Source organism: Arachis duranensis, chromosome 2 (genome assembly GCF_000817695.3).
Source record: "Arachis duranensis cultivar V14167 chromosome 2, aradu.V14167.gnm2.J7QH, whole genome shotgun sequence".
NCBI lineage: Eukaryota > Viridiplantae > Streptophyta > Magnoliopsida > Fabales > Fabaceae > Arachis > Arachis duranensis.
The window spans coordinates 77,047,494-77,068,199 of NC_029773.3; positions in this window are offsets into that span (position 1 = coordinate 77,047,494).

The following is a 20,706-nucleotide window of genomic DNA, read 5'->3' on the forward strand; positions in this document are numbered from 1 at the left end:
GTAGCTTGTTTTCATTCTAAGGAATCTGAAAAGTGGCTATGGCACAAGAGATTGGGTCATGCAAGCATGTTTCAAATAAATAAGCTTGTCAAGAAAGGTTTAGTAAGAGGTTTACCTTTGATTAAATTTGACAAGGACATCACTTGTGAGACTTGTCAAATGGGAAAACAAACTAAGAATTCATTTAAATCAAAGGAAGACATTTCTACTAAAAGACCACTTGAATTGCTACATATTAATTTATTTGGTCCAACAAGAACTCAAAGCTTAGGTGGTAAACACTATGGGTTAGTAATTGTGGATGACTACTCTAGGATTTGTTAGGTTTTATTTCTTGTACACAAAAATGAAGTCTTTTCGACCTTTGAAATTTTTAGTAAGAAAGTCCAAAATGAAAAGGATTTAAAGATCACCTCAATAAGAAGTAATCATGGAACTGAATTTGAAAACCATTTATTTGAATCCTTTTGTGAGGAATTTGGAATATCTCACAACTTCTCTTGTCCTAGAACACCACAACAAAATGGTGTTGTGAAAAGAAGAAACAGAAGCATCCAAGAAATGACAAGAGCTATGCTCTGTGAAACTAACGTTCCAAAATTCCTTTGGGCTGAAGCGATTAACACGGCTTGCCACATTTTGAATAGAACCATCATAAGAAAATTTAAAAAAAAAACACCTTATAAACTTTGGAAAGGTCACCCATCAAATTTAAATTACTTGCATATCTTTGGATGCAAATGTTTTGTTCTAAATAACAAAGATAATTTGAAAAATTTTGATCCAAAGGCATATGAGTGTTTATTTGTAGGATACTCCACAAATAGTAAAACATATAGAATTTATCATCAAGATGCTAGAATAATTGAGGAGTCCATACATGTTACATTTTGTGATACTAACTTGGTTCAAATTATTTTGGAGGATTGTGATGCAGGAAATCAAGTTCAAAAGGATGTTGAAAAAGCCCAAAATCATGAAAATGAAAATTATGAGCAAACTGAATCAAAACCTGCAGCTGCTGAAAATCCATCACGAGACAATTCTGTTTTATCTCATGAATCTGGAGGAAATCATGAAACCACCAGTTCTTTGAGTCCCTTAGTGACTGAATCTGCCTCCAAGTCCACTAGACCTAGGGAATGGAGATTCTTAAATAATTATCCACAGGAGTTTGTTATTAAGGATGTCTCTCAAGGTGTCAAAACTTGTTCATCCACTAGAAAAGCAAATGATGAAACAAACATTGCTTTTCTCTCTCAAATAGAGCCTCAAAAGGTTAAAAAAGTCCTTGATGACCCTTTTTGGGCAAAGGCAATGGAGGATGAGCTTTATGAGTTTGAAAAAAAAATCAAGTTTGGACACTTGTTCCAAAGCCAAATGGAAAGAAAGTGACCGGCATCAAGTGTATATTTGAGAACAAGTTAGGAGAGGATGGTAGCATTACAAGAAACAAATCAAGGCTAGTGGCACAAGGATATGACCAAGAGGAAGGAATAGATTTTGATGAATCCTTTGCCCCTATTGCCCGAATGGAAGCCATAAGACTTCTTCTAGCTTATGCTGCTTATTGTGGTTTCAAATTATATCAAATGGATATGAAATGTGCATTCTTGAATTGGTGTGATAGATAGAGAAGTGTATATGGCATAGCCACCTGGTTTTAAAAATAAGGAATTTTCTAACCATGTCTTCAAACTATCAAAAGTTCTCTATGGATTAAGGCAAGCTCCTGGAGCTTGGTATGAAAGACTTAGTTCTTTTCTTTTGAAAAATAGTTTTCAAAGAGGCACCACAGACACTACTCTATTTATCAAGAATTCTAATTATTCTTTCATTCTAGTCTAAATTTATGTTGATGACATTATTTTTGGATCAGCCAATGAATCCCTTTGTATTGAATTTGAAAAACTCATGACAAGTGAATTTGACATGAGCATGATGGGTGAACTTAATTTTTTCCTTGGACTTCAAATTAAGCAAACTGAAAATGGTACTTTTATCCATCAAGAGAAGTATGCCAAGGAACTAGTTAAGAAATTTGGTATGAAAAATACCAAACCCATGGGAACTCCCATGCACCCTAACTCAAAACTAGAAAAGGGAGAAAAGAAAGATGTTGATGAGACTAGGTATAGAGGAATGATTGGATCTCTAATGTACCTAACTTCCTCTAGACTTGACATTGTACAAAGTGTTGGAATGTGTTCTAGATTCCAATAAAAACCAAAAGAATCACATCTTTCTATAGTTAAAAAGATCATTAGATATGTTCATGGCACATCAAATTTTGGTTTATGGTATCCCAAGATTAATGATTTTTCTCTAGTTGGTTACTGTGATGCAGATTTTGCTAGAGACAGAGTGGATAGAAAGATCACATCAGGCATATGTTGTTTCCTTGGAAAGTTTCTAAATGTTTGGTCAAGTAAGAAGCAGTCCACAGTGACGTTATCTACTGCAGAGGCTGAGTATATAGCTGCTTCTTCTTGTTGTTCTCAACTTATGTGGTTAAAAATATGGCTTGCTGATTATAAATTAAATACTGAAAATATTTCCTTGTTGTGTGACAATATGAGTGCCATTAATATTTTAAAGAATCTAGTTTTGAACTAAACATATTGAAGTGAGATTTCACTCAATAAGAGAACATGTTCAAAAAGGGGATATTAGCATTCAATTTGTTAAATCGGAAGACCAATTAGCAGATTTTTTCACCAAACCACTAGTTGAAGATAGATTCTGCATGCTTAGGACTAATCTTGGGATTCTAAGTCATGATTCATTGTTTGAAAATCGCTAATGTATTTGTTGAGGCTTTTGTCTCACAGGTTAGCATGAGACAATTCTGGACAAATGAAAAATCATCTCACTGAACCATTTTGGGCTGATGTGCATATGCTGAATCATCTGGGCCAACCTTAAAATTTAGATTCTGGGTGGTCCAACATGTTTCCTTAAAATAAACCACTTCTGGGCCCAAATGAGTGTTACATCATCCATGTGTTTTATTCTCTTTTATTTTATTCTTTTTGTCCTTTAGTCAAAATTTTTCAAATTTAAAATTAATCTCTATTTTATTTTTAATAAAATCAAATCACTTTTCTTTATATTGTCAAGTCTTTTCAGTGTCGAGTCACAATGATGCAGTTGCATGGGTACAAGAAACCTCCTTTATGGCAGTTACTAAACCTCTCTCTTCATAAAGCCTTCCACTAACCCTTCGGTTTCTTCTCCCACTTCCATCAATGCTACACTTTATTCGAAAATCAGGGTTAAACCTAATGAGGAAGAAAACTATTCTTCAAAAACCTCCTCGAGAAAAGCTTTTCAAGCTTACAGCAAAATCAAAAGCTTCTCCTTTTACCCGTTCACGAGACTAGATGTTCACTCCCTCACCTTCTCCTCTTAACTCTCCTCCTCGTGTGGACCCTATGGCACATACCAAGACCACACCTAGATACCCTTCATCTGCCAAGCCGACACCACCACCAAAGGAGCCTCCTTCGAAACCAAACACTTCAAAACCTAGTACCTCAAAAGGGAAACGCCCTACTGCAGCCAAACCAGTCTCTGAGCCAACTCAACCTAAGCCAAGGTCTATTCCTACTCGTCCTCAAAGAGGTAAACCACGTATCCCTTTTAAATTTGTTAGAGAACCAGACATTAATCCATTTGTACATAAATCGCACTTCATGACCTCCCACTCAAACTATAACCTTCACAGATTCATGAATAATGATTTTATGAAGGAGTTATTTAGTACCGTATCTTATATCCCACTTTTCTTGCTGATTTACCCAATCTGAAAAAGAAAGGTAAGGTTTTCTTTTTGTTGAAAATTTGGAACTTTTGGACTGAAATCATCTTTTTAACATAAAAAAGCCAGTGTATCCACTTTTAGTCAAAGAGTTTTATCCTAATATGACTTATCATGAGGGCAGTGTTCATTCCTATGTGAAAGGTCATGACATTGTGTTAAATAATGAAACGATCAGTGATTCATTAAAATACACTGATATTAGGGCTTGTGCTTACACTTCGGGTAAGTGGGGTGATGGAGTAGGTCTCTCCTTCAGTGATGCTCTGGCATATGTCTGCTCTTTGATTGATGGCATCACCCCTACTCATAAAGCCTTGGGTTATGAACGTGTTCAATTACACCGTATGGTAAATCATATCATCCTTTCTCAGAGTGGTTCATATCAAAGGGTATCCTACACTGACACTCTTGTTTTGTATGCTATTCTCAGAAAAAGTGAAATTTCTTTTGCTTACTTAATGGTAAGATATATATTTGATTGTGTTAGAAGTAAGAAGAAGGATAAAGCTCTTCCTTATGGCATGTTCTTAACTTGTATTTTTGAATATTTTGGTGTTGATTTGTCAAATGAGTCATATAAAAATAGACATTCATATCTAAAAGGAGGTGGTTCAGTAAAACAGCAGAAAAAGGGACCCACTCGTTCTGAAAGGGTAGTTCTTGATGATGATGATGACTTCATTCCTGAGGAATCTCCTCCTCCATCCACCACGGGAACTTCGGCCTCCACTGGACACAAAACTATTCTGTATGAAATTGTTAAGGATGTGGGGCAGGAATTTGTTTCTCAATCCAACCATCTGATTGCAATGAGCAAAGAAAAGAGGAAACTTGCTATGAAACATGAGAACTTTCTCAGAAAATCAAGAGATAGAGTGGCTATTTTCATGAAATTCATTGACAATCTCCAAGAGGATCACAATGCTGCCACTGATCCTGAAGAAGATGCTGGTTCTGATGAGGATGGTTCGGATGCCTGAATTTGGCTCATGTTGCTACTACCTTTTGTTCATTTTTGTCTCATGAAAACTGTTGTTATTTACTTTTGAACTACTCTTTGTCTACTTCGGATGATTGTAATACTTTTAACAACTGTTACACTTAATTTTAGTTACTTACTTGTTTTGGACTTTGAACTAACATTTTGTTGCAGGTTTTAGTTCTTTTTTTTGTTCCACCCTTGATGACAAAAGGGGGAGTAGTAGCATAGAATTTTGAATTTTTGATGCATATAATTTTGAACTTCTTTTAGCATGTGAATTTGAAATTGATCTGTTGCTATTTTGCCTTTGTTAGCCATGATGCTCTATTTTGGTTAAGGTTTGAGCTTGATATTTGTCATAATTGCTGATTTGTTTTGATTTAGTTTTGGGCTAAACATTTGGCTATTTTTAAATTCCCTTAGCCATGTTTCATGAGATGTTAAAACTATTTGAAACTGTTGCTGTTTGCTGCATTCATGGACAGTATATAACATTTTATTGTGTTCTAAATAAGTATATGCAAACAGGAAAGAAGAGAAGAGCATAAATCTAGGGGGAGCATCTCTTGAAAAGGAAAGGGAGAGCAACACAAAAGCAAGTGACATCACTCAAAGGGAAGTTTCTTAACTTTATCCAATTTCAATTCCTTTTATCAATGTTACAATTATGTTTGTCATCAAGGAGGAGATTGTTGAGTTAAGAAATTAACTAACATAATTGATGATGACAAACATTAATTTTATCGGGCTAACTACCCAATTAGTTTTGATGATTTTGTTTAAAGTGATGCAGGCCAAAACTTAATGTTACAGTAGCCCAAATAAAGGTAACAAAATCAGAAGTACTCATAGTGTGCAACATCTACAAACAAAGCCCAAATAAGAAATGACAAAGAAATCACATGGGCTGAATGGTAAGTGAATAAAATCCAAGCCCAAGGTGTTCCTCTCAAGCTGATCTCTCCAAGTGCTTGCCTCCAAAGCAACATTCACTTTTTTCATTTCGATCAGACCTGGAGAAAAGAGAGAGAGCTTCGTTCCTAAGTCATTCACCAAAGAAGAAAGAAAGAGAAGGGTTAAACAAAAAGGTTGAAGTCTAGTTACCCACATCAAACCATATCAAGCTAAGTCAAAAGCTAAAGGTGATTCATTTCCTTTTGCATGCATTTTACTTTCTTCTCTTCTTCCCCGACTCTCTGCCAATCCAATTTGGGAAACATGAAAAAGGTGATCTCTGATAAACACTACTGTAAATCAAAGGCCAAGATTATTTCTTGGGGACAAAGTTGTAGCTTAAGGGTTCAGATTTGGATTTACCATTGAAAATATTTTTTTTGCTGTTCTGAGGCATTTGGTCAAGAAAAAGGGATCTATTTTATTTTCTCATTTTGAGTATTAATGGAAGAATGTGAAAGGGTAAGTTGGTATAGCACACAGCTCGAGGAGTTGACCTGGAAGAGAGCATCTCAGCAACATGTAATGAGATACAAAATAAAATTATTTATGCTTCTGAAGGTAAGGAGAGAGAACCAGGGTTTGAAATTTTTGTTCTGAGAAGTTTTTTCTGAAGAGTTCATCAACTTGGACAGTGCTCTCTAGTTAAAGAGGCATTCCACCAGAATGAGAAACTAAATCAGAGTCAAGTGAATCTGGTTCAACCTATAGCAACAGAGGCTATTGAAGCATCAATCTCCTTCATGATTTTACAGATTGTAATTTAATTTTCAATGTATATCTCTCTGTAATTTCTTGAGTGGTAAAAGGCTGAAAGAAAGAGCTTATGAAAAAGCCAAAGAGTGATAAAAGGTTGAGTGATACACTTGAGTGAAAACTGAAAAGCCTAGAGTGATTTCAGATTTCTTTAGGTTATTTTTATTGTCTTGTATCCAGTACCTGTGAGGTACCTCTTTCTTGGGTTAGCATTAAGAGTGAACGGTTAGGTATTAGCATAACCAAGTCAAGTTAGGTTAGAAGTTTAGAGGAAAAGGATTGTGTCAATCCTTTGAAATTGGTGTATGTAACACTTTAACTATAGTGGAAATTCTACCACTGTTGTGGTGGAGACTGGATGTAGGTTGCATTGCACAAGGTAATTGAACCAGGATACATGATGGTGTTAGCTTCTCTCTTCCCTTCTCTATTCTGTTTTCTAAAATTCATGAGACAAAACCAAATTGTCTCATAAATGTTCCACTGCTAAGTTCAAATAGATTCAGATTTAAAGTTTGAAATTAAAGAGTTATTTTATTAAAGCAAAAGAAGGCCAGAGATTCAATCCCCCTTTCTCTAAGCCTTCTACAACCTTCAAAGAGACACTATAAAAGTGAAATTGTAGATGGTTCAAAATAAAAAGAATTTTAAAATTATGTATATGCTTCTAATCCCTATCTGAATCACTGAATATTGATATTGGTTGTGAATTGTGATTTATTGATATTAGAAGTGTTTATGAATTTTGATCTTGGTACTTTTCTTTATAAAGTGATTGATTGATAAAATATCAAAAAAATTTAGTCAAATAAAGTAGGTGAGCCAATTTGTGCATGTGAGTTAAGGAGAGTAGCCGTGATGTACTTAAGTAACTTGTGGCCTACTCCTTTCCCTTTTGGTTTTTCAATTTTCTTTTGATCTAAAAAACTCATTTCTTTTTTAGTCAGAAGTCATTCAAAACAGTTGAGATAAGCTAATCTCTACCGTTATCATGACATCATCGGTGAGTGGTCTAGTGGAGATGAGGTGTTGTCATGATTTTCTCTCAATGCTTGTGTTAATTTCAAGTTAGGTTTTTCAATTTCATTCATCTTTAAATTGTCGCATGTCTACATAAGTGGATTGTTTTTTTTATTTAGTCATACATGTATCAATCTATAGTTTCATTGCAAGATCCATTTTATTGTTTCATCAATGGTAGTTTATATGTTGAATTCCATTTATGCAGAATTTTGCTCCTTCATATGTTTCAGAATGTATTTGTTTAAAATTACTTCTTCAATATATCTATATATAACTAGCAACATCATGAATTCTTTACCGAGTTAGATTCTTCTCCTATATTGAATTTTTTTTCAAAAAAAAAATGAATTCATTGTGTTTAGGTGGGGAAAGTGATTATCTTTCCTGATTTTTAGCGGACTCTCACATGAAAAATCAGATTTTGGTGATTTGGTGGATGAAATGACATGGTTTGCTATAACAAATAGTATTCTTTCCTGATTTTCAGTGTGTTCTCACATGAAAAATTAGGTTTTGGTGGTGTGGTGGGAGAAATGACGTCATATTTTATAATATATAGTACTATCTTCTATTATTCTGTCAAAAAAATATTTGATCAATGAAAGTAGTTATCGTAACTTGTGTCCTACTCTCACTCCCACTCTCCTTTTTATTTTTCTTTTCTATTTATTACTCCATAATATAAAAGAATGTGAGAAGAAGAAGATTTCAAGCTCATTATTGTTGGGCTTGCAGTTTTGTTGTTTTATTTTATGAATAATAATATGTTTTGGAATTATGTACTCATGCTTAAGTGGTAGATATCTATGAATTTACTAAGGATGGAGACATATCAATTTGAATGCATGGCTACTTGATAGGTCATATTTTTTTGCTATTTATGACAATATGATATTTATGGAAAATTTTTTCTTGACTTATGAATTTCTTCTCTAATGTATGAGTGTATACAGGGAATCATTCAATAATGTCAAGGTTTAAAATATTAGATCATGCTAGAGGCTCAAACTTGATTTGGTTAAGGTGATTATCTTTAGCTTATTATTTTTTTTAGAGTCTTTCTTTTGTTAATGTTGCAACTTTGAGGAGTGTTAAAGTTAGTCCCACATCAAAGAAAGCAAGAAAGAGTGAGGAGTTTATAAGATGAAAAACCCATTAATTTACTATCTTAAGATTTTGAATAGGATGTGGTGTCTTCTCATCTTATGTTATCTCACTTGATTCCTCTCCGAAATTTTCCCAATGCAAATTCATAGCAAAGAGGAGGATGGATGAGGCCTACTTTTAACTTAGTGATTAAATTCTATATAGATTAATCATTGATGTATGAAAAGGGAACTAACCCAAGTAATCAGAAATGTTTTTATCATGAAAAGCTTTATCCTTTTTTGAATAATGAAATTTATTCTCGTTGTCAGCAGGGTGCAAGAAAAAGCACGTCCCATGTTTGCTTAGGGCAAAACATAAGAAGACTTGGAAATTCTAAAATGGTAAGTCTCATTTCATCCTCAGGTTGTTTATCATCATAAATTTTATCATTAATATGTAATGGGCTATGCTATTCTCTTTTGTGTATTATGTAGGTATTTAGAGATCATGGAAAAGTACACTTGTTCTTATTTATAGTCAATTTCATCCAAACAAAGTGTATTAATTTGTTATTATTCATCACATTCTTTTATGAAGAACTAATGAGCATATCATAAATGTATAAGTTTAGATTTTTGCAATATTTTTTTATCAAAGATAGGATATTCGAACTCGCAATCTCTTAATTGAGTATGGAGAGATTATGCCATTTGAGTTATTACTCATTGCTTTTACAATGTTTTATTGTTAATTTTTTAAAATATCTTTTAATTTTATTTCAAGTTTAGTAACATAGCCTTTTAAGGAAGAAATAGATTGATTGGTTTTATGAAGGTAGTGCTGCTGCAATATTCCTTGATGATTGGTATATAGAGCATTTTTTTTATTTATTTTAGTTTATGTTTAAATACCTCTATGCATAGTGAACTTTCATTTCAAAATGAAGACAATTTTAACTTATTTTAATATATAAAAATAGGTTGAAACTTTTTATTATGCCACTTTCATTAAATCTAAGAAATTTTAATGTTTCAATCGAAGAATATGATACCACAAAATATTTTTTTTGAAAAAAAAATTGGTTTTTTCATTTTAAAAATTTTAAAGGAATAAAAATAAAAAAACTACAAAAATATTTTGTGATTATTTTTATGTATTTTTTATGTACTCCTATTAGAATTAATTACTATTAACATTAAATTAATAAAAAATAATTTAAATAACACTGTTATTACTAAAATTCTTTATTTATCATATATACCATCAAATATTTTCAACTACAACCAAAGTATCCAATATTTTCAATTGGAGTTGTTTTCCACAAAAACCTCTGCATACTTGAATTTTATATATAAATATTTGGTAAAAAATGTTATTTCGTGAGTTAGGTGCCGACTAAATTAAACAAATTGGACAGAGACAAATGTGGGTTCTTGGTCCTAAGCAAAAATTTTGATTGGAAGGAAAAAATTAAATGAATTAGAGATATTAATTAATAATAAAGGGAAATTCAAATAAAAATCCTTTGACCTATAGCTCTGGCAAGTAGTAGGAGTAGCTATCATTTAACAAGTACCGTCCACTATGCATGGCTCTACCTGGAATCTTATTCCTACAAAATGCAATACTTCACATTCAAGATTGTAATCTTCTGATAGGAGTAGCTATCATTTAACAAGTACCGTCCACTATGCATGGCTCTACCTGGAATCTTATTCCTACAAAATGCAATACTTCACATTCAAGATTGTAATCTTCTGATGACATGTGTTCCATGCACGACTAGTATATAGAATTTTTTTATTTTAGCTTAACTAATAATAATTAAGGATGAGTTGGATAATGAATTGTAATATTCCTTTTTTGAAATAAAAAAACTCAACACAATAAGATGGAATATCAACGTCTTAACAAAAAAGTATTAAACAGATAAAATAAATTAATTCTTAATCATTTTTGACAAAAGTCATCAATAACCCAAAAACTAACATCAAATATTACTCCACTTTTTGTAACTCTTAATCGACTTGTTAACTATTCCTACCTGATTCTTAATTTTTGAAAATTCTATCATTTATTTTCAATAAAAAATTCTAAATAATAATAACAAAACCATCAATATTCTATTAATTTGACTGCACAATTACCTCCTGAACCACGTAAACTAATATTCTAAAAGTCTTTTTTGTATGAATAATGGTGAATTGTAGTATACAGATTTGAGTTTACAGATATTCTCATAACATAACTTTTCTTGCAACACGTGTACTATTTTATCTTTATGTTGAGAAAGCAATTTGGCCAGCTGCGAACCTATGGTGACCTAGAAAATTGGTGGCTTGGCTTGGTTAGGCACAATAAAGGAGAAGCCATTTATGTTGCATTGGACCTCTTTTTGTATATAAGTTAGTCTTTGACTCTCTTAATTTTTTTTAATCCTTAATGGGTCCTGCAAGAGAAATAAAAAAAAGAATTTTAAGCTTTTAATACCAATAATAAGATTAACGGGCCTTCTACACATACAAGCAATAAGGCCTTACAAGTCTTACAAGCCCCCAGCCCACAAACATTTCACACGCGCACTAATTATATTGAATGGAGCGTAACATTCACGCGCTCCCACTCAAACGGTTACGCTTCTTTTCGCGTAAACCGCCCATTAATGGCAGACTCTTCCACTTCTTCCACTTCTCAAAGCCATTCAGAGAAAACGCAACCCTTCCATTTTCGAGCAACATTCAAAACTCAAGATATACAACTCGTCGCTAACATTCGAAAACTCCATCAACACACCATAAAACTCTCGATCAAGAATCTCCAGAGAAAACAAAGCTATAATACTCAAGGTACGTTACATTACCATTCCTGTATATTTTTCAGATTTCGAACTAGGTTTTACTGTTCTTCTACGTTGTTGTACGTTTTACTGTTCTTCTTGCTGTATGTCTCATTTTACAGTTTATAATGTTCTAGATTTTACTGTTATTCTTGCTTCTATGTTACACTGTTCTTCTTCGTTCTTGTAGGTGTTACTGTTCTTGTTGTTCTAGTTCTTCTGGTAACTGATTTTTGGGAGTATATTCTGTAGTTTGGTGGGTGTATATGGAGTAATTTGTTGGGTGTATATGGCATAAAATGTTGGGTGTATATTTCTGAACTGATATACTGTAATAGTCAGCACTTGCTTATATTTGCTTGTCCATGGGTGTATATTGCTTGACCTTGTAATGTTGCTTGATATTGATGCATGTTTAAGTGATACCTGACTGATATATATGGGTGTATCTGAATCATATCTATGGGTGTATCTGACTGATATATATAGGTGTATCTGAATCATATCTATGGGTGTATCTTACTGTTATCAATGGGTGTATCTGACTCATATATATGGGTGTATCTTACTGATATCTTTGGGTGTATTTTTCATTTCAGAGAAAATGACAGTGAGAAATCAACCTGGAAGAAATGTAAGAACAAATATATGTCTTACATGAAATCAGTTTTATATAATAGAAATATATCTGACTATAATTTTATTTTTGTTTACAGCAAACCAAAGACCTTAAGTGTGCAACACATCTCTTAAGTGATAAATTCAGAAACACGAGTGAGGAGAAGAAAACAATTGTGAGGGATTTGGGATTCGGTGGCTTGATGCACATCCCACCACTAAGGGTGCATCACCAAATGTTAAGGGAGCTGGCTAACAACTTCAAACTAGGGGAGAACAGACTGGAAACTGGATACGGTTCTTTTAAAATAACACCAAGAAAAATAGGTCATGCGCTTGGCATCAATGCAACAGGTAACTCGCTAAAAATTATAGGTATATATTAACTGATGTTTGGGTGTATTTAAGTTGATGCTTGGGTGTATTTGAACCGACTTTGATACTTTATTGTTTTCCTTTTTGTAGGAGATCTATTTTCTCAGAAAGTCGATTATAAGAAACTTTCTGAGGATGACAAAGTAATTTTTAGAAGATCCCAGGGTAAGACCCTCAAAAGTCTTACAGATGAGATGATGGATATTGGCGTTGGTAACGAAGAGGAACGCCTAATGTTCAAGAGGATTTTCATCCTCTATATACAGATGGCGTTCCTTTTACCAACGACAATAAACAAAATCTCGCATGTGCACCTGGCCCCAATTTTTGAGATGGACAGCATAACGGAGCGAAACTGGGGGGGCTTGTTTTGACCTTTATCGTCAAGGGCATAACCGACTACAAGGAGAAAAAGAAGAACGCAATTGATGGCTGCCTCTTTGCCCTGATGATAATTTACTTTCATCTTTCTAAAAATAAAGGCAATAAGAGGGCTAAAAGACCGCCAAAACCCTGGATTGCCAACTGGAGTAAGGAGCAATTGGTCGAAAGAATGAGTGCAGAAACAGAGGAAATTTTGGTAAGTGAACATAATATGTTGGGTGTATTTTATTTACTTGAATGCTGCTAACTAAAATATCTAATGTTTCAGGGGATTGTAAAGATGGCGGAAACAAGAGAGAAAATAAAAAAAATAGAGAAAAAAGAAAAAAAACAAGAAATAAAAAAAACAAAAAAGGAAGGCGAGTTCCACATCGTCTTCGAAGACAGAAACAACTGACAGTGACAGTTCTACCTCTGAGTCTGAGACTCAAGAAGACTCAGAGGATTCACCAAGAAAACAACCCAGCAAAAAAGGAAAAAAGTAAGTACCATACTTGGGTGTAATTTCTTTGTCGAGTTGGGTGTATTTTGTGGAACCATTTGGGTGTATTTTGTTTATCAAGTTGGGTGTATGTTGTTTATTAAGTTGGGTGTATTTTGTTTGTTGTGTTGGGTGTATATTGTCCATTCAGTTGGTTGTATCTTGTGCATTCATTTGGGTGTATTTTATATCTTTAGTATATTCTAAATAATGATTGTTTGCCTTCCAGAATGGACTCTAGAAAAAGAAAGAAGAGTCAAGAGGATTCAGATTCTGATTCAGAATCTGAATCAACTGATGAGTAATGTTCTGAAATTATTACTCCTTTCTTTTGGCTTCATTATAAAGATTTTATGTATTAACTGAAGTGTCTCTTATTAATTTATAGAAGCGAAGAATCATCACCGGTGGAGAAGCAAAAGAAAAAGAAAAAGACACAAAGAACACCAAAAAAGTAAGCACTTCTTTGGATAATATTCTGTGATAAAATTAATTTTTTATATCTGATTGGTACTCTTTTTTTTCCACCCAGAACACAACCAAAAAAGAAAAAAGTTGTTGTGGAGGATTCACCTCCTGAAGAAGATCAATACTTTGACGGGTACAGTACCTCATAAGCTATATTATGGTCTATGGGTACAGTACCTTGTAAGCTATATTACCGTCTATCATCATAATTATTTTTGTTAACATCTTCTTTTATGAATGTACTGACACATCTGAAATAGGAAGTGAAGATCTAGATGAATTGTTAAGGGGAAACGATGAAAAATCTGCTGCAAAGGGGTATGTCTTGTTGGGGTGTATATTTCAGATTTTAGTGTGTTTTCTTTGCTAATAATTGTTTCTTGTTTCACAGGGAGAACGAAGCTGACCTGCGATCGACAGAAGGTCGCTATGTCTCCTCTGAAACGTAAGAAGCTTTATTTAATAAAATCTTGTTATCATAATTTGGGTGTATTTTGTGGAACCATTTGGGTGTATTTTGTTGATCAAGTTGGGTGTATGTTGTTTATTAAGTTGGGTGTATTTCGTTTGTTGTGTTGGGTGTATATTGTCCATTCAGGTTTGTTGTGTTGGTGTATATTGTCCATTCAGTTGGTTGTATCTTGTCCATTCATTTGGGTCTATTTTATACTTGTATCATATTTTGTCTGAATAACATGAAATCTGTTTAGAATACCGGATGTGAACTTGGGAAGTGATGATCCTTCCTCTCAAGGACGCACAGAATAAAGTAGTGTAAACAAGACGGCAGAGAGCATGTAATTTCTCTTTCAAATAACCGTTACTTTTGTTCTTCTATTACCTTCTACTTCTAATTATGTATATATTTTTTTTAGAAAAAAAAGCCCTTTATTATTTTATTCAAGAAAAAAAAGGCAGGAAAAAAAAGCAAAAAATGCAAGTATGAAAGTTCTCAAAAAACAATGCCTGTCTTCTTTTTGAATTGTTCGGGTGTATTTTTTGACTTTCTTTGGGTGTATTTTAGGTTGAGTCTGGTTCAACAGTCAGCCAGTGAGCCGGCTGATTCGAATATAATGGTTGTGAGGGAACAAACACCGTCGGAAGTACTTGCAATGTGAGTTTTTCAAGAATATTTCAACCTTATAACCTTATTATTTTCAAAGGCGTTGTTAACCTTTCATTTTTCTTCTTGTTTAGAGTTCCGATTCAAGTTTTTGTGCCAGTGTCCCAAACAACCACTGTGCCGGAATTTGAAGAAACACCTGAGACAAATTTTGAACCAACACCTCTGCTACAAATTGAAGGAACTACAAAAACGTAAGAAATAGTATTGGGTGTATATTGGGTTACAGTTCGGGTGTATATTTGGTAACAGTTTGGGTGTATATTGTTCCTGAATAGTTTTTTTATGCCATGATTAATTTTGTGTAACTGTGCAGCACTCCTGAACCCCCCAACAACTTGAAGAAAGCACACCCACGCTTCCCTCAGCTCCAACTAAAATGTAAGTTCATCAGACTAAAATCAATCTTTGCTTATCATCCGTATATTCTTATTCTTATAATACGTTATACATGACGACGCAATTATCCAGCCGCAGAAGACGCTGCTACCCTGATGATGATGGCACAGACAGCATCGTATGTTCCTAGAACAGATCCGTTGCCATCATTCAGCCTTGCCCTCACTGATTCAAGCCAAGAAGAAACAGCAACGCAGGAGGGAGCGTCAACGCAGGAGGCAGAAAGGGCAAAATCTTCAGAAACTGAAAATTTGATAGAAGAATTAGAGAATTTGATACAAAAAATAGCAAGCAGTGCAGCGAAAGAAGAAAGTAAAAGTCCACAAATTCAAAGGGAGACTGGGGGAGAAAGTTCTGGGAAGTTTGAAACTCCTGCGGGAAAAAATCAGAATACAAATGATATGAAAGAGAAGTGCTACATCTGGGGGACGCGAGTGAAGACATACGCAGATGGCAGCACTAACGAGTATGACAACATGTGCACTCTGATTGCCCAAGATAAATACATTTTGACAAGAATGCACCTTGCATCACTCCAGGCGGGAAGTTATATAGAAGCTGAGGTAATATTAGAATAACATTACTGTTTTTACACCAAAGTTTACTGCAATGTTTATTAATGTAAATTGATTTCGACATATATTTCTAGATTGTATCTGCCATGTGCCTCATCCTCAACCAGAAAAATGATAAAAGGTTTCAAGAACAAGTATACTGTCTCCCCCCCCCCCTGTGGTAAGTGTTACTTCTACGAATTTTGGGTGTATTTTCTGTATCCATTTAGGTGTATTTTTTACGTTCAATTGGGTGTAAGTTGTGTAGTCATTTGGGTGTATTAAAAGTATTCGATTGGGTGTATTTTCAGTATTTCATTTGTTGTTTCACAATTGTTGTAGAACATGGCCATTTCGAAGCACCCAAACGGGGAATTCATATCACCTAAAACCAATAAAGAATTCAGGGTGGAAGACTACCCAAGTTTCATTCCCTTCATAGATGCAAAAAAATTAACTTCGCATCCATATGTAAGTTTTCATTTGTAAAATTTGTTAGTACCGTTCTTTACTTATATGCCAAATAAAATAACACACTATTGAAATATGGCAATCCTTCAGATTTTTGCACCTGTTTGCTACTCGGGCCATTGGTGGTTATGAGTGATTGATACAACAAAGCGGAGATTTCATATACTTGACCCGCTACACAAGAAAGCTCCAAGCGATGAGAGAAAGCAGCTTAATAAATTCACTGTAAGTTGGCTCTGTGTTCTTTACTTTAATAGATAGGTGTATTTCAATTCAATATAAGGTGTATGTATGTTTTGCTTTGGGTGTAAGTATGTTCTCCTTTGGGTGTAATTTCTTTGTCGAGTTGGGTGCATTTTGTGGAACCATTTGAGTGTATTTTGTTTATCAAGTTGGGTGTATGTTGTTTATTAAGTTGGGTGTATTTCGTTTGTTGTGTTGGGTGTACATTGTCCATTCAGTTGGTTGTATCTTGTGCATTCATTTGGGTGTATTTTATATCTTTAGTATGTTCTAAATAATGATTGTTTGCATTCATTTGGGTGTATTATTGATTTGTTTTGGTATTTAAGGGATATGTAATTTCAAGAATGAGAGCATATGCCGGCGGAGAACCTCTAAAGAAAGACGAGAAGGAGAAGGAAATTAAAGCATCATACGTTAATATACCAGGCCAAAAATCAACGTATAAATTTATGACTCTGAACATTAAACTTTTCTAAATGAGATTTGTAATTTATTTTCTTCATTTTCAGCTATGACTGTGCTATCTACGTTATGAAGTGGCTTGAGTTAATTGAGCCGGAAAATATTAAAAGGGGGAAGTATGAATGGGATAATTGGAAACAGGTAACTGTCTTTAGAACTATATAACTCTGTATTACTTTACCGAATTAATATTGCTGTTTAAATAGAATATACTTTTTAATTGTAGGACGAGGTGGACCACTATAGAGTGGAGTATGCTTCGCGGATACTATTCAGTGAAATGAATAAAGAGAGAGATCAAGCAATTAGAGCGAGTAATGCAATAAGACTGTCGAAGCCATCCTCCGTATTATTGAGTCTGTTTTGTTAGATAAATTCTACTGATATAGAAACTGAGTAATCCAACTGCTAGCTAGTTTGTAAATTGAACAAATGCTGTAAAAAATTGCGATTTATAAACAACTTCTATTCAATGAAATTTTTTTCCATAGTTAAACTATATGTGCTGTTAAACTGTCTGTGCTGTATTCAAAAGCTGTATTACAGGTGGTAAAATATGAAGGAAAACATCAAGACAAATCTAAACACAAATTATAAACTTTTACACCCAACGGGAGTTTAATATACTCCTAAGATTGCTTAAAATATACACCCAAATTGTCTGTTCTGTTAAACTGTCTGTGCTGTATTCAAAATGTATGAATTACAGGTACTAAAATATGAAGAAAAATATCAAATCAAATATACACCCATAACCTGCGATTTTTTACACCCAAATAAAGTTGAATATACACCCTGAAATCTATCCCCCCCCCAAATAAAGTTGAATATACACCTTGAAATCTATCCCCCCTGATGCTTTGAGACTAAAACGCTGAACGCTAAACACTTAAAACCTAAACCCTTACCCTAACCTGTAAACCCTAAAACCCTAAATCCTAATATTATATATATGTATCTATATGTAGAATGTGAATTCACAAAAATACACCCAAAAGAATAGTGCTTTTACACCCATATTCTGTAAAACTATACACCCAAAGAGTTATCCCCTGCTGCTGGTACCCTAAACTGATAATTCATAACATGTCTTTGATATTGGCTGGAATTTGAATGCACCACTGATGCAGCATCAAACAGGTTTATCTGAATATAACACTCACATATTAGCTAAACTATTAACGAGAAAAATAAACTCAATCACCACAAATTTAAAGAACATTACTTTTACCTCGCTTAAAACTTTTGTTTTCTTCTTCTTTGTGGCATTTGCAATCTGTTTGTCCAACTTTGAACCTAGCCTATTTTTTTGACGTCCTCTTGTTCGAATCCTTGGCGGGCTTTGAAGCTCGTTAACGGATTCCAAGTTGGCGTCTTCGTGGGATAAAGAAGATGTCCCCTTCCTTTTGGCTTTTAATGATTCCATCTCAGCCATGACATTATCGTATGCACGGTGCAGAATTGCAATCAGCTCCTCCGATTCGGATGCAAATTCGCAAATATTTTGTGAACGAAAAACTAATTGGCCAAACCTCTTGCTTCTTGGCTCTATCAGTGGCTCGTCGTGGCTGCTCTTGATGTGTGTGTGTCGCCTCTTTACCTTCTTGCTCCATCGTTCCAGTATATATCTAGGTGATACTTGGCTTACTTGTTCAAAGCATAACACGCTTAGTGCGTGATGACACAGTATCCCTCTCGACTCGAATAATAAGCATTGGCATTTTACCTCGGCTGCAACTGACTCGTAAGTAACCACAAACTTGTTGAATATTGAACTGGAAACTTGTTCTCCGACTTCGTATACTGAATAGCCTAGAGCGGAATTTGTTAATCTGGTGATGCAATTCGCCTTTCCTCTGAATTGCGCTTGGACTTCCCTAAACTTTTGATGAGTGTACACATCTTGAAATTGAGCTTCAATGGAGGATTTGGTTGCACACGGTATGACCGTATGAAAATCTGCAGCATCTGATTCTCTCTCTGCTTGCTCCCTGCTTCCTAGGCAATTATCGTATTGTTTGACGAACTGAATAAGCGAGCTGTTCCGGGTGATAAACTTGTTAAAAAATGAATGCATGCTCTCGCTCCTTTGTGTGCTTCTCATCCCTGCCCAAAAGTAGTGATCTAGATAGATAGAAACCCATATATGACGGTCTTCATACAGATCTGCAGAATACACCCAAACACAGACTTTAAATACACCCGAAAAAACATGCAATTTACACCTCTGCTGCAGATTTTAAACAAACATTACCTGAAAGCCACTTGTTGTCCACAAGACCAAAATTCAGCAGAAAATCATTCCAATTCCTATCGAATGAGTCTTTGCTATGAGAGTTCCAAACAACTTAGCTCATTTCTTGTTCAATATCTGCATGTCCCTTGTACCCGTTTAATTTGCTTGGAATCTTCTTCATGATGTGCCAAATACACCAATGGTGAATTGTTGTTGGCATACAGGCCTCTAAAGCCCTTTTCATTGATGCCTATTGATCGGTGAGAAACCCTTTCGGAGCGTTTCCTCCCATTCAACGAAGCCAACATTGAAATAACCATTTGAATGATTCAATTTCTTCGTTTTTCATCAAAGAGCATCCGAGAAGTGTTGACTGACCGTGGTGATTCACCCCGACAAAAGAACCACAGACCAAATTATACCTGAAACAAATTACCATAGTGCAGAATGTAAAATCATTAGGTACACCCCCAACAAATGCTTCGTATTAGGGGTGTAATCGGCTCGGTTCGGTTCGGTTTTGGACCAAAAACCAACCGAACCGACCAGATCGGTTCTTTAAAGAGACCAACCGTTCGGTTGGTTGCAGTTTGAGCAACCGAACCGAACCGAACCGAACCAACAGCGGTTTGGTTCGGTCGGTTTTTTCGGTTTTTTTACACCTACTTATCTGAATTTAAAATGCCATAAAATAAAATTTAAAACCTTCAATAAACTAGAAAAACAAGAATTTATCACATCCAAATCCAATACAAATTCAACTTAATTAAACATAAAACAAAGACAATTAAAAATGTCTAGCAAAACAACAAGGTTAAAGGGTAAATGTGTAAAAACAAGGTTTCTTAACCAATATTTCGGTTCGGTTCGGTTCGGTTCGGTTTTTACTAAGCCAACCGAAAACCAAACCGAACCGATCGGTTTAATTCGAAAAAAACCAAAAAAACCGATTTTTTCAGTTTTCCTTTCAGTTGTTGTAAATTTTGGTTCGGTTTTGCGGTAAAATTCGGTCCGGTTCGGTAACTTACACCCCTACTTCGTATACACCCAAAAAACAGCCAATATACACCTCTGTTGCGGATTCATAAAAATACATTAATTTAGCATCATAAACAGGGCAGTTTGTTACTTGTTTGTATTGTAGGTGGTGTCAAATGAAATGACATCTCTGAAATACTCAAAGGCAGCTCTACTTCTTGCATCGGCCCAAAAAACCAGCTTAATTGATTGATCCTCCTCGAGTTCAAGCTCAAAAAAGAAATTCTAATTCTTCTCTTTCATTCTTAACAAATATTTCATTCTTCTCTTTCAAGCTCAAAAAAGCATTCACCAATATTTTTCGGTCTGCCACCTTCTTCACCATCGCTTCCCATCAACATCAGGAATCTGCCTGTGCTGCTCGAAGAAGAGGAAACAGTGCTCCACT